The 8,113-nt window shown below is 39.1% G+C and overlaps 1 long non-coding RNA gene across 1 annotated transcript in view; it reads left to right on the top strand.

Annotated features, from left to right (window-relative positions):
- Nucleotides 1–7,260, top strand: part of LOC122798909 — a 32,299-nt gene extending 25,039 nt beyond the window's left edge. The window contains exons 3-4 of the long non-coding RNA XR_006364341.1: nucleotides 4,321–4,377; nucleotides 7,195–7,260. This is a non-coding gene — a long non-coding RNA (uncharacterized LOC122798909). The remainder of the gene's footprint in view (nucleotides 1–4,320; nucleotides 4,378–7,194) is intronic.
- Nucleotides 7,261–8,113: the final 853 nt, after the last annotated feature.

The following is an 8,113-nucleotide window of genomic DNA, read 5'->3' on the forward strand; positions in this document are numbered from 1 at the left end:
ACCCCAAAGGCCTATCAAGCAGGCCCCTTATAGGGTGCCTGAGAGAGTCAAACCAACTTTGAAGGAGGCGATATAGGAGATTTTGGAACTAGGGGGGATTCAAGAGTCCAACAGTCCCTGGGCCTCCCCAGTGGTGCTGGTGTCAAAGAAGGATGGCAGCACCAGGGTCTGTTTGGACTACAAGAAATAAAATAGTCACACAGGGTCAGATGCTTATCCCATGCCTAGGACAGATGAGACCCTAGAGCAGCTGGGTGGGGTTAAGTATCTTAAAACCATTGATCTTACCAAGGGTTACTGGCAGGTAATCTTGAATCCCAGTGCTAGAGAGAAGTCAGCCTTTGTCACTCCTTTTGGCTTGTATGAGTTCGCACAGATGCCCTTTGGGATGAAAGATTTCCCCAGTGACTTTCCAGAGGCTGGAAGATCATATCTTAGCAGGAGCAGGAGAATTTTCCCTTGCTTACATAGATGATATTGCTATCTATAGCCATTCCTGGCAAGAGCACCTTCAGCATGTCAGGGAGGTGCTGGGCAGACTACAGAGGACAGGGTTGACCGTTAAGCCCAGCAAATGTCAGGTGGGTATGGCAGAGGTCTCCTACCTAGGACATAGCATGGAGAGTGGTAAGATAAGGCCAGAACCTGCCAAAGTGGAAGCCATTAAGGCATGGCCTACACCTGTTACCAAGCAGGTGAGGACATTCTTAGGGACAGCAGGGTACTACAGAAAGTTTGTTCCCAATTATAGTGCCACAGCTGCTCCCTTCACAGACCGTACAAGGAAGAACAGGCTAGATAAGGCATTGTGGACCACAGCATGTGAGCTCGCATTCCAAAAGCTTAAGGGAGCTTTGGGAGGGGCCCCCATGTTATCCAGTCCAGATTACAGCAAAGGCTTTGTTGTGCAGGTGGATGCTTCAAATAATGGGATGGGGGCTGTACTTAGCCAGATTTCTTCAGAGGGAGAAGTGCACCCAGTGGTTTATCTCAGTCATAGGCTCCAATCCAAGGAGGAATGCTATGCAGCGGTAGAAAAGGAATATCTAGCCATAGTGTGGGCTCTACAGAAACTTCAGCCTTATCTGTATGGAAGAAAATTCACTGTGATGACAGATAACAACCCTCTAACATGGTTAAATAGAGCCAGTCACCAAAATACCAAGTTGTTAAGATTGAGCCTGAGGTTGCAAGCTTATGATATGTCAGTGCAGCACTGCAGTGGGAGTAGCAATGCCAATGCAGATGGGCTCTCAGGACAGCGAATGAAGTAAGGTATATTCAGATAGACCTGACCCTCTCAAGTGGCGTTTCTCAAGGGTCACTTGAAAAACTAGCTTGAGTTCCCCGGGGGGAGAGAGGTATGAAGACTGGGTAGAGATGGGTGAAAGCTGCCAACCTAGTCAAATATAATTTGATACATAATTCTGTCAATTGTATATGTAAATGTAAAATACAGGCATGTTTTCTTAAATGTAAAGAAATGCTGTTACAAAAATGTGGCAACAGTGCACTCTACTGGCCTAATGAAGCATGTTGTAATCCTTTCATGTTAGAATTTGAAGCCAGTCAGTCTAAGGTGAGGCTTCCTGCCTATTGTCTTAAGGCTAACATTAATGAATAGAATTTACATGTGGAATGCCTTTATTGCTCTGGTTTCTGCCTAGGTGTAAAAGAATATAAATGCAGTTTCTGTCAGCCTGGGAAAACCAGGAAGGTGTAAGAATGATGCAATGTTTATCAGAACTGCAATTTCAGTTTAAACAGAGAAAATAAGAAGGCATTAAGCATTTTGTCTTGACATCTGAATCATCAGAACTGCCTTATGCTCTATATGTGTAAGTAGGATTTTAGCACTGTGTTCTCTTAGAAATAGATAAGATTAGCAAGTTTAGACTAAGTGTTTTTCTTGGATTTCAGACCTTTCCTACTTTATTGTTTTAAGTGTTTCTCTATGATCTCTGAACTCCTGAGTAGCATTGTATTGTAGTAGCATTGTCTTTTGTATTTATTATTTATTATTAAACATTTTTAAACACTTGCAACTGTGGGTGTTTTATGTAGAGATAATTTAAGCTCTAGAGTACATTGCAGATTTATAGAGATTACTGTCTAAATCACTCCAGATAAGCTTTGATTGCTTAGTTACACTACCTATTGGATAATAATATTGCACAGTAATAATTGGACACACTTTTAAGGGCCTTTTAGTAGCTGATAATTATTAGCTGGATGGTGGCAGACATTACTACCGTATGGTCTGGGTAATAGGGGCACAGCTGGAGAACCTGTGCCAGCCTTTTCCCAGGAGTGTCTGTGTGGTTGTATAACCTCTTCTCAAAGTGTGTGTGTATATGTGTCGGCTACTTGGGCAGGGACATGAAGCACTGGTTGGACAGAGAGGGTCCTGGAGGTTTTAGCTTGCACAGCTAGGTTGAGATCTGGACCCTATAGCTGTGCCAGTGGGGAGTCTTATTGGGGACCTGGAGAGCAAGGGAGTAACCAACCCCAGACTGTGATCTCTGTGTGCACTTATGGGAAATTTAACTTTACTGTGTGTATTTGTTATCTTTTCCTCATATAGGTGACACCCTCTCTGGTGTTGGTGGTGAGGATTGAGGCTCCTTGATTGCTAGGCCAGGGCACGGGTGTCACAATATTTATATATCTATCTATCTATATATATATATATATATATATATATATATATATATATATATATATATATATATATATATATATATATATATATATATATATATATTGGTCCCCCCTCAGATCATTGAAATCCTAGATCATCAAAGACCACATTGTCATGACAAAAATAATAAAAACCCATTTCAGCGAAAGACAGGAGTAATGAAGATCTTCCCAGGGTAAGTAACATGTTGGTTGACAAGGTGAACTATGCCCTTTTCCCAAATGTAGTGTATTCTCGCAGTTGGTACATTTAGTTAGCTGGTGTGGGGGGTGCAGCCCCCCACATTGGAAGGTATGGAGTGCTTTGACCCCACCTGGGTTAGGTGGGGATGGTGTGGTTTAGGTTTTGTGACTTTTTGGATGAGTGATTACTTGCCCAAGTAAGAACTTCATTGTTCCAGTTTTTCGCTGAAATGGGTTTTCTTTATTTTCATCTCAATGATGTGGTCATCGATGATCTGGGGTTTAGGTAAGGGGCTAGTTGATTACTGGTGTATCTGATGTGTATCTGAGTATCTTGTGTAATAATATAAAAACAAAAACAAGCAGTCCCCTGAAATCAAGAGGCAATAAATCCAGGCTGAGAATATCTCCAAAAAGATGAATTAAATCCACAGAGGTATAGTTCAAGTACCAGTTTAATAGAAGACACAAGCGCTTTCACATAGCTTCATCAGGTGTAACCCTTTCATCTGAAAGGGTTACACCTGATGAAGCTATGTGAAAGCGCTTGTGTCTTCTATTAAACTGGTACCTGAACTATATTCTCAGCCTGGATTTATTGCCTCTTGATTTCAGGGGACTGCTTGTTTTTGTTTTCATAACAATTGTTTTTTTGGCTCTGTTTTTATCAATTGTGTAATAATATGTCACACAAAGAATTTTTCCTAAGGTGCAGGGTTTGGATTAAGAACAGCAGCAGAGTTAAAGTTAGGATTAGCACACATTAGTAAAGATACATAAAACAGCATTAATCCTAACCCTGCCCTAATCCCAACCTTACACCTTACTTTAGGAAAAACCTTTGTGCAACACTACCACTGTTCAGACAAAGTATGCCTTAAGTGAGTGGCAGGGTTATGGTTACCAGATCTCATGAAAATAAACAGTTATTAATTTATGTTTCAATGCACTGTAATGCTTTAGCTTATACTCAAGATATAACTATATATATATATATATATATATATATATATATATATATATATATATATATATATATATATATATATATATATATATGTATATACAAACACACACACACACACACACACATATATATATATATATATATATATATATATATATATATATTTATCTACACACACACACACACACACACACACACACACACACACACACACACACACACACACACACACACACACACACACACACACACACACACACACACACACACACACACATACACACCAGGCAGCTGTTTTCAGTTTTGTGTTTCTCTGACATTCTCAGTATAATCTTTTTACATGCAACTGATTTTCTCCCTCATGGACTTCATTTTATTTTCTTATGTTGTGACAGATGAGATAATATGCAATGCTGAATTCTGTCTTGTGTTCTGAGAAATAAAACTTTTTTTTTTATTTTTGAATGTAGGTGCTACGCAGCAGACCCAGGATGCTACATTTGTAGTAGTAACATTTCCTGGTCCCAGTAAGTATTTCTTGTTTGCATGGTTTATTTGCCATATAGATACTTCATTTACCCTTATTTGCCCATCTCATTACAAGGAACTTTTTCAAAAGTGCTGTTAGCCAGGGAGAGCTGGAAATGTGCTAATGTACTGCACAGAATGTGTAAACAACAAAATTACCAATAAAATAAACTGTAAAATGTAGGAAACAAACTAAATCTACAAGTATAAAACATTCCTCAGTGAAAAATACATGAAAAAATAAAGCATAATCAGTGATGTATGTAACCATTAATGATCTTTATGAACCTATGTGCTTGATGCTGAGTGTGTTATAGGCAATGCACTAAAACATTGTCCTTTATTTACTGCATTCAAACCTACCAACTCACAGGAGGCAGAGGGGTAAGGGTCATTAGATAGAAGCAGGGTAATTAATATAAACACCTTTCTGCTTTAGATCTGGTTATTGTATACGCGATTCATAGGTTCATTAGCAAGCATTTGTGTAGCTGCCCTTATGGGCCATTTTAATCTAGCAAATTCCCTTTTGATTAGTGAATTAACCTATCCTGTTTGGTGTTAGACTGGCCTTACCCATTCCATGGTTGACAATGATATGTCACTCTAACTGTGATTATATCATAACTAATTTGAGGGGACCCATGTGTGGGATAAAGAGCTGCCTCTATCCACTGGTAGTGCAGGGGGCAGTCCTAGGGTAAAGTTTCTACTACCCATCCATAGATTCAAGGTGTGCTTGAATATGGATAGGAATTAATTTGTTTTACATGGATGGGGAGTCTGTTCCTGAGCACCTTTGAGATGTACTTATTTCTCCAGGACATTCTATTAATGTTGCCAAAGAGGTTTAAGATCCCCCGACTGAGCATTACTCATTTCATTTGACATGTGTGCAGTAGGTCCATCTGTAATGCATCACAGGATGCCTTGTATGCCAGACACAGGTAACCTCATAGCAGTCTGTAGGATAGAGTATAGTGACAGGGCTTTCAGGAAGTCCATGTACATTATATTATTTATGCCTTGTATACTTGTAGTAAGGTATCTCTGTGGACATTCTAGTTTTTACATGTGTCTGGAGAGATACATGCCAAAGGGGACATTATAGTCAGTGCTTGGCCTAATGAGGGCTGAGTAAAGACAATGACATCTGTAAATTTTGTCAGAATATCTTTGTTTATATGCTGTGCAATATAGAAGCACTTTCTTATGGCAGTAGACACGTCAGTCAAAAGTTAGGTCACTGTTCATATATGTTCCCAAATCCCAGACAATTTGGTCAACTGTCATTGGCTTATTGTCAATGTGGTAGTACCCCTAGGGTTGATGACTTCACAACAGATACAGTTATGCATTTATTAGGGTTTTAGTTTCAGTCCATGATTCTGGGAAAAGGTATTTGACAGGGACAAACTTTCCTGCAGAATGGCTAGGTCATTTCAGGATTCAATAAGTGCTCATTTGCAGACTTCATCAGCCAGACCCCTTTGGTATTGGATTTTACTATAGAGAAATAGATACCAAACAGGAGAGCTCCCAGCACCAATCCCTGGGGGATTCCTCACTGACTGGTCTTTTTACAAAGGTAGAGCCTCCTATTTTGACATCCTGCATCCTAACTGTAAGCCAGTTGGCGATCTAGTGGGTGATGTAGGGGTGTGTTACCAGTTTGTTTGGCTTTTCTACTTTGCCTGATTGGGGGATTGTGTCAAAGGTCTTGGCCAGGTTGAGGTATGTGGTGTGCCTGATTGGGGGATTGTGTCAAAGGTCTTGGCCAGGTTGAGGTATGTGGTGTGCCTGATTGGGGGATTGTGTCAAAGGTCTTGGCCAGGTTGAGGTATGTGGTGTGCCTGATTGGGGGATTGTGTCAAAGGTCTTGGCCAGGTTGAGGTATGTGGTGTGCCTGATTGGGGGATTGTGTCAAAGGTGTTGGCCAGGTTGAGGTATGTGGTGTGCCTAATTGGGGGATTGTGTCAAAGGTCTTGGCCAGGTTGAGGTATGCGGTGTGCCTGATTGGGGGATTGTGTCAAAGGTCTTGGCCAGTTTGAGGTATGTGGTGTGCCTGATTGGGGGATTGTGTCAAAGGTCTTGGCCAGGTTGAGGTATGTGGTGTGCCTGATTGGTTCCTATGCATTCAGACCTTTGCTTCCTGGGTCAACTACGAAAATATATTGTTTCAAAAAAGCTTACACTTTGAAAGTAGGTGAAAACATTAACATTGCTATTTAGTACATGTGATGGATCACTTGATAGAAGGAACAGTTTTTAGCTTATTTCATAGTAATGAATATTATTCAATGTGAAAGATATGGTGGATGCACATTTCCTTAATATCACCTAATCTGAATACATATTTTGACTTTTGTTTCAATTTCATAATCACAAGGAATGCAATTTGCTTTATTTCAGGTGACTGACTTTAATAAAACTCAAAAATGAGGCATAAAACATTTTTCTGTTCTGTTCTGACAATGTGTGCATAAATGAAACTATTTGTTATTTGAATTTTTACATATTCTTGAGTCAGAGCCAGAGCAATGTAGATACTAATTAAAAATATAGGGTAAACAATTATGGAAAAGTCAATGCCAAACACACTCTCACATTGATTTTAAAATGTCATTCATACTGTATGTACAAATGTGATAGCTGGGCTCTTGTATAGACACAGGCCCTTTATAAGGCTATTAGATAATGTAGCTTAAGGAAGCTTGTTTTTATTACTTGGTTCTGACATCCTGAATGTGAAAATTGAGCAAATGTATTATTTACACTCATTAACCTGAGTTGTAATTCATATTGTTGCCATTTAGTTAACAGTCCATAACCATACCAGAGTTCACAGTAAAGCAGAACCATCAACAAACACATGTAAGTACAAAATACTCATAATATTGATTCATTGACTATTTGTCTGCAGTGTTCAGTATTGATTCATGCACTATTTGTTTGCAGGGTTCTATACTGATTCATGGACTATTTGTTTGCAGTGTTCTATACTGATTCATGGACTGTTTGCTTGCTGTGTTCTATACTGATTCATGGACTATTTCTTTGCAGTGTTCTATACTGATTCATAGACTATTTGTTTGCAGTGTTCTATACTGATTCATGGACTATTTGTTTGCAGTGTTCCATACTGATTCATGCACTATTTGTTTGCAGTGTTCTATACTGATTCATGGACTATTTCTTTGCAGTGTTCTATACTGATTCATAGACTATTTGTTTGCAGTATTCTATACTGATTCATGGACTATTTGTTTGCAGTGTTCTATACTGATTCATGCACTATTTGTTTGCAGTGTTCTATACTGATTCATGCACTATTTGTTTGCAGTGTTCTATACTGATTCATGGACTATTTGTTTGCAGTGTTCTATACTGATTCATGCACTATTTGTTTGCAGTGTGCTATACTGATTCATGGACTATTTGTTTGCAGTGTTCTATACTGATTCATTGACTATTTGTTTGCAGTGTTCTATACTGATTCATGCACTATTTGTTTGCAGTGCTATACTGATTCATGGACTATTTGTTTGCAGTGTTCTATACTGATTCATGGACTATTTGTTTGCAGTGTTCTATACTGATTCATGGACTATTTGTTTGCAGTGTTCTATACTGATTCATGCACTATTTGTTTGCAGTGTTCTATACTGATTCATGGACTATTTGTTTGCAGTGTTCTATACTGATTCATGCACTATTTGTTTGCAGTGTTCTATA

This window comes from Protopterus annectens, chromosome 3.part1, assembly GCF_019279795.1.
Source record: "Protopterus annectens isolate FY-2018-M chromosome 3.part1, PAN1.0, whole genome shotgun sequence".
Lineage (NCBI taxonomy): Eukaryota > Metazoa > Chordata > Ceratodontiformes > Protopteridae > Protopterus > Protopterus annectens.